General features: G+C 40.5%; 1 protein-coding gene across 1 annotated transcript in view; it reads right to left on the reverse strand.

The window, feature by feature from the left end:
* The window catches only part of LOC126419457 (tachykinin-like peptides receptor 99D), a 423,909-nt gene that overhangs the window by 281,589 nt on the left and 130,078 nt on the right, over positions 1-12,242 (reverse strand). The window lies entirely within an intron of this gene.

The raw sequence follows: 12,242 nt of genomic DNA on the forward strand, positions 1-12,242 counted from the left end.
AGGGAACTACCGCACACCCAGCTTAACGGCTCATGTATCCAAGATGCTGACAAGAATAATATGCAAAAGAATGGAAAAGGAAACTGAAGGTCTGTTATCAGGCGGTAAGTCTGGCTTTCAGAAAGGTTAGTGCACCAGAGAGGCAATTCTGACGTTGCGACTGATGATGGTTCGAAATTCTGAGAAAAATAGGAGTAAGCTACAGGGAATGAAGGGCTATATACTTACAAGAACTAAGAGGGAACAATAAGCATGGAAGAACGAGAACATAGTGCTCCAATGAAAAAGGGTCTTAGTCGGGAAAACAGTCTTTCGCTTCTACTGCTCATTTCATACATCAAAAAACTAATGACAGAAGTAAAACAAAGATTCAAAAGCAGGATAAAAATTGTGGGTGAAAAGATACCAGTGATAAGATTCGTTGAACACTTTGCTATCGTCCGTAAAAGTCAACAATAATTACAGTACGTGCTGGACGCAATAAACAGTCTCAGGAATACACAATATGGATTTAGAGCGAACGGAAGAGAAAACGAAGGTGTTTAGGAATAGCAGAAATGACAGTAGTGATAAACTTAACAGCAGAATTGGGGACCACCAAGTAGACGAAATTAAGAAATTCTACAACTTTGGAAGCAAAATAATGCGAATACATGACGGCCGGGCAAGGAGGACTTAAAAAGTTGAGTAACACAGGCAAAGAAGGGTCTTCCTGGCCAAGTCAAGACTACTAGTATCAAACATCGGCTTTGATTTGAGGAAGAAATTTCTGAGAATGTACGTTTGGAGCACAGCATTGAATTATAGTTAATCACTGACTGTACGAAAACCGGGAAATCGGAAGAGAAGAGAATCGTAGCGTCTGACTACTGGATTGCCTTTGCGTGGGTGTCAGCAGCGACAAAACATTCAGGATTAGGAAGCGTATAAAACATAAAGCTTTCGTTTTTCTTATACAGGGTGTTACAAAAAGGTACGGCCAAACTTTCAGGAAACATTCCTCACACATAAATAAAGAAAAGATGTTATGTGGACATGTGCCTGGAAACGCTTAATTTCCATGTTAGAGCTCATTTTAGTTTCGTCAGTATGTACTGTTCTTCCTCGATTCACCGCCAGTTGGCCCAATTGGGTAATGTTGACTTCAGTGCTTGTGTTGACATGCGACTAATTGCTCTACAGTACTAGCAAAAGTACGTAGCATCAACAGGTCAGTGTTCATCACGAACGTGGTTTTGCAGTCAGTGCAATGTTTACAAATGCGGAGTTGGCAGGTGCCCATTTGATGTATGGATTAGCACGGGGCAATAGCCTTGGCGCGGTACGTTTGTATAGAGACAGATTTCCAGAACGAAGGTGTCCCGACAGGAAGACGTTCGAAGCAATTGATCGGTGTCTTAGGGAGCACGGAACATTCCAGCCTATGACTCGCGACTGGGGAAGACCTAGAACGACGAGGACACCTGCATCGGACGAGGCAATTCTTCGTGCAGTTGACGATAATCCTAATGTCAGCGTCAGAGAACTTGCTGCTGTACAAGGCAACGTTGACCACGTCACTGTATGGGGAGTGCTACGGGAGAACCAGTTGTTTCTGTACCATGTACAGCGTGTGCAGGCACTATCAGCAGCTGATTGGCCTCCACGGGTACAGTTCTGCGAATGGTTCATCCAACAATGTGTCAATCCTCATTTCAGTGCAAATGTTCTCTTTACGGATGAGGCTTCATTCCAACGTGATCAAATTGTAAATTTTCACAATCAACATGTGTGGGCAGACGAGAATCCGCACGCAATTGTGCAATCACATCATCAACACAGATTTTCTGTGAACGTTTGGGCAGGCATTGTTGGCGATGTCTTGATTGGGCCCCATGTTCTTCCACCTACGCTCAATGGAGCACGTTATCATGATTTCATACGGGATACTCTACCTGTGCTGCTAGAACATGTGCCTTTAGAAGTACGACACAACATGTGGTTCATGCACGATGGAGCTCCTGCACATTTCAGTCGAAGTGTTCGTACGCTTCTCAACAACAGATTCGGTGACCGATGGATTGGTAGAGGCGGACCAATTCCATGGCCTCCACGCTCTCCGGACCTCAACCCTCTTGACTTTCATTTATGGGGGCATTTGAAAGCTCTTGTCTACGCAACCCCGGTACCAAATGTAGAGACTCCTCGTGCTCATATTGTGGACGGCTGTGATACAATATGCCATTCTCCAGGGCTGCATTAGCGCATCAGGGATTCCATGCGACGGTGGGTGGATGCATGTATCCTCGCTAACGGAGGACATTTTGAACATTTCCTGTAACAAAGTGTTTGAAGTCACGCTGGTACGTTCTGTTGCTGTGTGTTTCCATTCCATGATTAATGTGATTTAAAGAGAAGTAATAAAATGAGCTCTAACATGGAAATTTTCTTTCTTTGTGTGTGAGGAATGTTTCCTGAAAGTTTGGCCATATCTTTTTGTAACACACTGTAGATCACTCCGGCTTTTCGCGGATGATGCTGTAGTATACAGAGAAGTTGCAGCATTAGAAAATTGTAGCGAAATGCAGGAAGATCTGCAGCGGATAGGCACTTGGTGCAGGGAGTGGCAACTGACCCTTAACATAGACAAATGTAATGTATTGCGAATACATAGAAAGAAGGATCCTTTATTGTATGATTATATGATAGCGGAACAAACACTGGTAGCAGTTACTTCTGTAAAATATCTGGGAGTATGCGTGCGGAACGATTTGAAGTGGAATGATCATATAAAATTAATTGTTGGTAAGGCGTGTACCAGGTTGAGATTCATTGGGAGAGTGCTTAGAAAATGTAGTCCATCAACAAAGGAGGTGGCTTACAAAACACTCGTTCGACCTATACTTGAGTATTGCTCATCAGTGTGGGATCCGTACCAGGTCGGGTTGACGGAAGAGATTGAGAAGATCCAAAGAAGAGCGGCGCGTTTCGTTACCGGGTTATTTGGTAACCGTGATAGCGTTACGGAGATGTTTAATAAACTCAAGTGGCAGACTCTGCAAGAGAGGCGCTCTGCATCGCGGTGTAACTTGCTCGCCAGGTTTCGAGAGGGTGCGTTTCTGGATGAGGTATCGAATATATTGCTTCCCCCTACTTATACCTCCCGAGGAGATCACGAATGTAAAATTAGAGAGATTAGAGCGCGCACGGAGGCTTTCAGACAGTCGTTCTTCCCGCGAACCATACGCGACTGGAACAGGAAAGGGAGGTAATGACAGTGGCACGTAAAGTGCCCTCCGCCACACACCGTTCGGTGGCTTGCGGAGTATCAATGTAGATGTAGATGTAGATGTAGATTAATGTCATGGGAAGATTTGAAAATGATACTCATACAAGGAATCCCCAAGACACCTTACAGAGCCCATGTGCAATAAATATGGCTAAATGCGATTATCTGGGCTCGAGAGGATTATTTCATGCATTTGTACACGAGAGACACATGGCGGTTTCACTGGCAGTATTTCACTGCCGTTAACTGCAGAATGTTTATCACCTTCGCAATACCTGTATTCTGACTATTTGAATGACTATGTCCGTTACTAACAATCCTACGTAATATGTTACGTTGGCTTATGACGCTTGATGAATTTTTTTCAACAATGAAGTTTGGAAAGGAGTGTAGATGCATTTTCAGAGCATTTATAAGCAAGAAAATGCAACCATCAATGTAGAACAACGCCAGCCGTTTGAGATACGATATTTTTGTGTTGGATTTCAGTCGGCAGTGTAAATATGAAATAATCATTGTAGTTTCATCTGGATGTCCTATTTATACACTGTTATTGTGTCTACACATCAGATCAACGCCGTTACAGCATACGTAGCTACTACCATTACTTACCCTCCAATCTATAAAGGTAATAACAATGTGTGCCGAATGGATTAGTGGTTAACGCACATGCCTAGCAAGCAGGAGATCCCAGGTTAGAGTCCCGATCCGGTGCACATTTTCACTCATCACCGCTGATTGCGCGTAACGTCCCGATGCAACTGACATCAGTAATCCATTTCCTTTCCTTTCTTTCCAACTTCACCTTCAATTTACGTATCACCACCTTGTCCGACGAGCTATGAAGTGCTGTGTGCATTACGCTATACCGTCACATAATTAACAAATAGGGAATATTCCTGGAAGAAAGTAATAGTAATTACATGTGGGGTCCCACAAGGTTCCATCTTAGGGCTCTTAATTTTTCTTGTCTATGTCAATGACCTTTCATCAGTAACATTACCAGATGCCAAGTTCGTTTTCTTTGTCGATGATACAAACATTACAATAAATAACAAATCAAGTTTAGTCTTAGAAAGATCGGCTAATAAAATATTTTTGGACATTAATCACTGGTTGTTAGCCAATTCTTTGTCACTAAACTTTGAAAAAACACACAACATGCATTTCAGAACTTGTAAGGGATGTCCTGCAAGTATATGCCTAACATATGATGACAAGCAGATAGAAGAAGTGGACAGTGTTAAATTCTTGGAATTACAGTTTGATAATAAATTCAGCTGGGAGGATCACACCACAGAACTGCTGAAGCGTCTAAACAAATCTCTATTTCCAATGCGAATTATGTCAGACATAGGGGATACAAAAATGAAAAAGCTGGCTTACTATGGTTACTTTCACTCCATAATGTCATATGGAATTATTTTTTGGGGCAATTCATCAATACAAGGTTATGTTTCCACATGCACAAAAACATGCAATAAGTGTTATATAAGGTGTGAACTCAAGAACATCCTGCAGAGACCTGTTTAGGGAACTAGGGATACTAACTACTGCTTCCCAATAAATTTATTCTGTAATGAAATTTGTTATTAAAAATACATCACTTTTTCAAACCAACAGCTCAGTTCATGGAATCAGGACTAGAAACAAGAGTGATCTTCACAAGGATTTAAAGTCACTTACCCTTGCGCAAAAAGGTGTGCATTATTCAGGAACACACATTTTCAGTAACTTGCCAGCATCCATAAAAGCTTAACAACCAATGAAATTCAGTTTAAGAGAAGCATAAAGGATTTATTGGTGACCAACTCCTTCTACTCCATTGATAAATTTCTCAGTAGAACCAACTGATTTTGTGTGTGCGCGTTGCTGTTGTTGTTGTTGTTGTTGTGGTCTTCAGTCCTGAGACTGGTTTGATGCAGCTCTCCATGCTACTCTATCCTGTGCAAGCTTCTTCATCTCCCAGTACCTACTGCAGCCTACATCCTTCTGAATCTGCTTAGTGTATTCATCTCTTGGTCTCCCTCTACGATTTTTACCCTCCACGCTGCCCTCCAATACTAAACTGGCGATCCCTCCATGTCTAAGAACATGTCCTACTAACCGATCCCTTCTTCTAGTCAAGTTGTGCCACAGGCTCCTCTTCTCCCCAGTTCTATTCAATACCTCCTCATTAGTTATGTGATCTACCCATCTAATCTTCAGCATTCTTCTGTAGCATCGCATTTCGAAAGCTTCTATTCTCTTCTTGTCTAAACTAGTTATCGTCCACGTTTCACTTCCATACATGGCTACACTCCATACAAATACTTTCAGAAACGACTTCCTGACGTTTAAATCTATACACGATGTGTGTGCGCGTATACAATGAATAAGCGCAATCTAACTTCTGCACATTTCAATGCAGTAATGTGTTCATTGTAATTAAGTATTGTAGTAGTTCTATTATATGTTTATTAGCTTATAAATAAAAATGCTTTTTTCTTTTTGATTTTGAATTCTGTGAATTAATGCGATCTAGTAAATGAATGTTATAAAATGATACTTTCATATAGCGTTCATTAAAAAAATGACGATCATTCACTTGGGACCTGTGGAGGGTACATTAGCTTATTTGTTTTAGTTGTAAATATTTGTCATGTATTATTGTTTTTCTGACATGTTCTACATCCTGGAGGACCTCCTCACTACAGATCATTTGGAATGAAAGTAAATCTAATCTAATGTGTATAAGTCGTTTAATAGATTTAAATATTATCCGCATTAATAGGCTGTTGCAACGTGATACACTTCAGTATTTTATTTCAGACAATTGATTCGTTATACTACTACGAAACTTCGTGTATAATGATGAAGTAGCTTGTTATGGTTTTTTGTGCTCTAAATATTATGTGTTTCAGGCATTTGTGAGCTCTATTCCTATGATTTACTGTAATTACGCTCATGCCATCTTCATAATATATCAGTCGATTACGTAAAAGCTTTTCGCGGTAGTGAAAGGGCTTCCGCACCTTACCTTTCCCCTTTAATAGTGGCTGTAAAGATTTTATACGGCGTGTTAAATTCTGCTATCATAAAGGTGCCTGCCATATACAGGGTAACGGTTAAGTCTATAGTCATATCAACTGCCTGGTGAGGGCCCCTTTCCAGTGTCTAAAGTACGCAGTCCGAGCGATATGTTGCAATATCATAAACACGTAGGGAGTGATGTTACTTAAACCAATGCTATAACATCAGATGTACTGTGGGTTCTGAACCTGTTAGTTTTTCTGATACCACTTGTCTCTTGGCTTTATTACTTGCCATTCTCTTCATTGCTCAACATCTGTTACATCCTCACCAATTATTAGTTTGTGCCATACACATTGTACATTATCTGGCCCCATACAAATTTTCTCACATGAGCTAATATTTTCTTCTTTTTAGGCTTGGAGTTTTGCATAAAACATTTCCCTCGTCTATTTAGTGAAGTCTAATTTTCGCTAGTGGACGCTTAAACACCATCCAGGAACCCATATTTAAAATGCTTGAGTTTAATTTTTATACTCTATTTAATTGCTCTGACGTTTAAATTTCATACACCCCTGTAGGGTTTTAAAAATTTATTGCTCAGTATAATGCAGATATTTTTTGGAGTTTGCTAGAGACAGAAAATTACTTTTTCGAGAACCGATACTATTTCTACTGTTTGTCAATATTTAGCAGAATTAGTGTACCAAACCATAGGGTCGCAAAATAGGTTTTGAACATCGCAATGCGTTAAGGGCTATAGTTAAAACTTATCTCCTTATGATAGGTAAGCCTTGCATCTATACAGTTACGTGGAGAACCTATTGTTGTTGCTGTGGTCTTCAGTCCAGAGACTGGTTTGAAGCAGCTCTCCATTCTAATCTCGCCTGTGGAAGCTTCATCTCCAAATAACTACTGCAACCTATATCCTTTCTAATCTGCTTAGTGTATTCATCTCTTGGTCTTCCTCTACGATTTTTACCCTCCACGCTGCACTCCAACACCAAAATGGTGATCTCTTGATGCCTTAGAACATGTCCTATCATCTGATCCCTTCTTCTAGTCAAGCTGTGCCACAAATTCCTCTTCTCCCCAATTCTATTATTTTACGTGAATCAGTATGACTTTGTGATTCTGTCTTTAAAACTTTGAGAAAAATGACGAAAATTATTGTTACCACCTGGTTTTTTAACCCGGTTCCATGAATTATGGACTATGAAATTAACTTAGGTCATCAGTTATTAGTCTTTTTCTTTTTTCCATACTAGCGTCCACTGTGCTTCTCTTTATCTTTACTGCATAGACCTATTAATGAAACATGACCATTAGGGTTTGCAAAAGTGAACAATCTAAGATTTAATAAAATGTTGCAAACAAATAATTATGCCTTTTCTGATACCCGCTTACTCTGTTATGATCGGTAAGAAGGCCAGGTGGAACGTTATTGGGCTGGCGCGAAGATGTCGTAGATAGCTGTTAGTTTTCCTTGTTACGTTGGTACGTGCTAACCAATAACTGCAACCAAGTGCCAATTTGATCTGTGAAATAGTTCTGTTTAAGTGGATTGTGTAGTCTTTCTGTTCATGATTCAGTTAATGGATACATCGTTATAACTTGACACCGTGAATTCACTGTTGTAGTTGGTTTAGTGTCAACAGAGCTTACACCAAAGTTGACGATGACTTGTAATTGGAGAAAAATGACGAAAATTATTGTTACCACCTGGTTTTTTAACCCGGTTCCATGAATTATGGACTATGAAATTAACTTAGGTCATCAGTTATTAGTCTTTTTCTTTTTTCCATACTAGCGTCCACTGTGCTTCTCTTTATCTTTACTGCATAGACCTATTAATGAAACATGACCATTAGGGTTTGCAAAAGTGAACAATCTAAGATTTAATAAAATGTTGCAAACAAATAATTATGCCTTTTCTGATACCCGCTTACTCTGTTATGATCGGTAAGAAGGCCAGGTGGAACGTTATTGGGCTGGCGCGAAGATGTCGTAGATAGCTGTTAGTTTTCCTTGTTACGTTGGTACGTGCTAACCAATAACTGCAACCAAGTGCCAATTTGATCTGTGAAATAGTTCTGTTTAAGTGGATTGTGTAGTCTTTCTGTTCATGATTCAGTTAATGGATACATCGTTATAACTTGACACCGTGAATTCACTGTTGTAGTTGGTTTAGTGTCAACAGAGCTTACACCAAAGTTGACGATGACTTGTAATTGGAGGACTCCTACTGTTTCAAAAGTTAAGAAATAAATGGTATGAATTCAAGCATGGGCTTTTGACGTTTACACAAGTAAACATCGTTACAAAGTTGCAACTACACGTGAAAACGTCAGGAAAGTGCACAAAATGGTAATGGGCGATCGGGATTTAAAGGTGCAAAATTATTGGAATGAGATAGGAACATATTACATGAAGAATTTACTACATAAATCTTTCTGCAAAATTTGGTACTACGTTTATTAGCTGATTCGAAAACTAAAACGAATGCTCTGACTGAGACCTGGATTCACTTCTGAAAAGCAGACACGAAACAGTAACCTAACCACTGAAAGAAAACCAGTGACCGTAGGTCAAACAATCGATTTCAACGTCCGGAGAAATGATTATCTATACGTTCCCTGCTACTAAAAGAGTTCCACCAACTGGATACATTACGAAGGGAAATATAACTCGTAACTCCTATGGAGGACATCTGAAGCAACTGGGAGACTTGCAAATGAAAAAGTCGTCTCGTATGAGAACAATGAACCTGTCCGTAAAACTCCTCGGGATTGGTGAAAGCTAGGGATTTAAAGTGCGAATTGTTATGCAAGATATAATTGTTATGCAAGTTATTCAGTATATTTGGATCCCTCCGATTTGAGTACAATTAAGTGATTATGGCAGCAACAGACGGATATGTTTCAGACCTGGGAGTATTTAATTTAATGATATCAGTTTTTTGAAAACGTTCCTATCCGCTGCTACTTTCTCTTTACTTTTGACCTTTTAATTTAAAAAAATTGTGATCCAGTTTTTATTTTTATTTTCCCGAAGGCAGCAAGAACTCTTTTTCGTTCTATTGTTATTATCCAATCTGTACGAATCTCTAAAAATATTAATTTTCTTTCCTTTGTTATTTCTGTTATATTTTTAGCTTTCTGATGTATTTTATCACTGCTTCTTAGCATAATTACTTCTTTGTTTATTACTGAGCAATAAACTTGTCTTACAATTATTTTATTGACTGTTATCAATTTCTCTAATTTATTATTAAATCTTAGGCATTTACCTTCATCAACACTTAAAGCTTTTCTTCTTTCTCTTTCAAAGAGTTGTAGTTTATGAAATGCCTCTGTCGTTTATTCTTTTATCTATGAGAGATCTATGAAGTTTTTCTCTCTCATAGAGCCAATAACTGTTTGTCATTTTCTATTCGTTCAATATCTATTACTATCAGTTTCGGAGCTTTCTTCTATCTTTGTTGGTTTCCTTGGAAATATTCCTGGATCAACTCTGTTTATGATCTTTCTCGTCAGAGAGATCGTCGGCACTCTGTATTAATAGTCTTTTTATTTCAAGTGCAAATAGTCGGTGAATGCAATACTGTAATATACAGTTCAGATTACTGATACTTTTCTCCAAAACCCAATTCAAGAGGACAGGAGATAAACGGTTGTTAAATACTAGAAAACCTGAGAGATCACAACGATTATCTTGTCCGATTCCCTCATTACTTTAAAATGACTTGGGCCCACGTTTTACAGATTACTTTTGCCTATTTCAATTTTTATGCAAAATTTCCTAATTACGCTAGCAAAAATTTGTCAGCGTAATATTTGTCTTTTTGAGAGCCAAAGATATTGTTTATTCAATGGAAAAATCAAGCAAAAATTAATAAACTCGATGGTTTCAATCGTCACTAGTCGCGTTTGTATCTTGTTTCTGCCTTGGCAATACAGTAACAGATCTTGCATTTTGAAAGACGTGCGGCGTCAAGATGGGTGATTTTGTGGTTAAGTAGCCAACATTTTCAAGTGAATCAAATCACGGTTACTTAATGTTGTGCATTACGAAACGTTACAACTATCTGTTAGTAACTGGAACGAGGCTGGAGATTTCAAACTGGACGTCTGTTCAGAGCAGATCCGGACTTTTCTGAATCAATTGATAATCGGTTCAAATGGCTCTGAGCACAATGGGACTTAACTTTTGAGATCATCAGTCCCAATTGATAATCGGTTCTGCAACACTATAAGTCAAATTCTTCAGACATCTTCCGGATTTTCCATGACACTTTCACTCCACTCATTGTTGTGTTGTAGGCCTTCAGATGTTGTACCTCTTCCACATTTACAGATCAGCGTATAAAAAATTGAAGAAAGATTTCTTTATCTCCGCCAGTCTGCTGGCGATATCTCCCTTTGCTTCTGCACGCTAATCTAATCTCAGTTCCAAGATAAAGTAAACGTAAAATCCGTTCACAGTTCCTGGCGGGCCCATAGGTACCGACCGGTCGCCGTGTCATCCTTTGCCAATGGACTGGTGGATGGGAGGGGGGGGGGGACTGGCGTCAGCACAGAATTCTTTCGTCCGTTATAGGTTTTCAGGATCTGGTGCCGCTACTGCTCAGTCAAGTAGCTCGTTAACTGGCATCACGTAGCTGAGTGTGCCCTACCATCAAGGAAAAATCCCTGGAGCTACCGGGAATCGAAGCCGCGTCCGCCGCATGCCAGAAGCAGCGCTGACCACTCAGATACTGAGGTTATCAGACTTTTCAGCTCTTTATTGCAGCTCCTGTTTCTTCCAAATCAATGTTCTTGCACTTTTGTACCCATGTGTAGGGCAGATCTTCTCTGTAGGAGGAGGGGTGATCAATCAGTAATGCAACACTTTTTTTCCTGGCCTGGTTTTGGTTGAAAAAATGTGGAATTTTTTCTACATCGAGGAATACTTCCGCTTCAGGCCTTATAATTTCATGAAGTTTCGATTGGTGGCGTCGCTCCAAATAGCCTTTAAAATGACGTCTGTTATGCAGGTGCGATTCAGGCAGAGAGCTGTCATTTAGTTTCTTTTGGCAGGAAACCAAAGCACCACAGATATTCATAGGCACTTACAGAATGTCTATGAAGACCTATCAGTGATCAACAGCACGGTGAGCTTTTGTGTGAGGTGTCTGTCATCGTCGCAACACGGTGGAGCAAGCCTGTCCTATCTCCGCACACCGGCCAGTCGCACACAGCCGTGCTATTCTCAGGCAACTGAAGAAACGGAATCAGCGTGTTCACTGCCAGAAAAATGCAAACGGACTTCTCCTCCTGCATGAGAACGCAAGGACTCACAGAGGTGTGCGCACCCGAGAACAGCTGGCAAAATTTCATTGGACTGTTCTTCCTCATCTGCCCTACAGCCTGAATCTCGCATCGGGTGGCGTGCGTCTATTTGGTCCATCGAAGCAGCATGTGGATGATGGAGCGGTTATTGATGCAGCAAGACGTTGAATGCGATGTGAATCAGTAGAGTGGTACCACGCTGGCATACAGGCTCTCCAACAAAGGTGGCGTAAGGCCATCGCACTGAACGGAGATTATGTTGAAAAACAGGAAAAACAGGGTCTTTTGGTCACAAGATGGTTGGTTGGTTGGTTGTTTGGGGAAGGAGACCAGACAGCGTGGTCATCGGTCTCATCGGTTTAGGGAAGGAAGTCGGCCGAGCCCTTTCAGAGGAACCATCCCGGCATTTGCCTGGAGTGATTTAGGAAAATCACGGAAAACCTAAATCAAGACGGCCGGACGCGGGATTGAACCGTCGTCCTCCCGAATGCGAGTCCAGTGTCTAACCACTGCGTCACCTCGCTCGGTGGTCACAAGAGTGGGGAATAATACGGTGAGTTGGAACCCTGATTAAACTAGGCCTGCTTTCAGAAAAACAGTTTTCCGTTTTCTGTTGAACGCTTCTCGTAGAT

Source organism: Schistocerca serialis, chromosome 9, assembly GCF_023864345.2.
Source record: "Schistocerca serialis cubense isolate TAMUIC-IGC-003099 chromosome 9, iqSchSeri2.2, whole genome shotgun sequence".
NCBI classification, from domain to species: Eukaryota; Metazoa; Arthropoda; class Insecta; order Orthoptera; family Acrididae; genus Schistocerca; species Schistocerca serialis.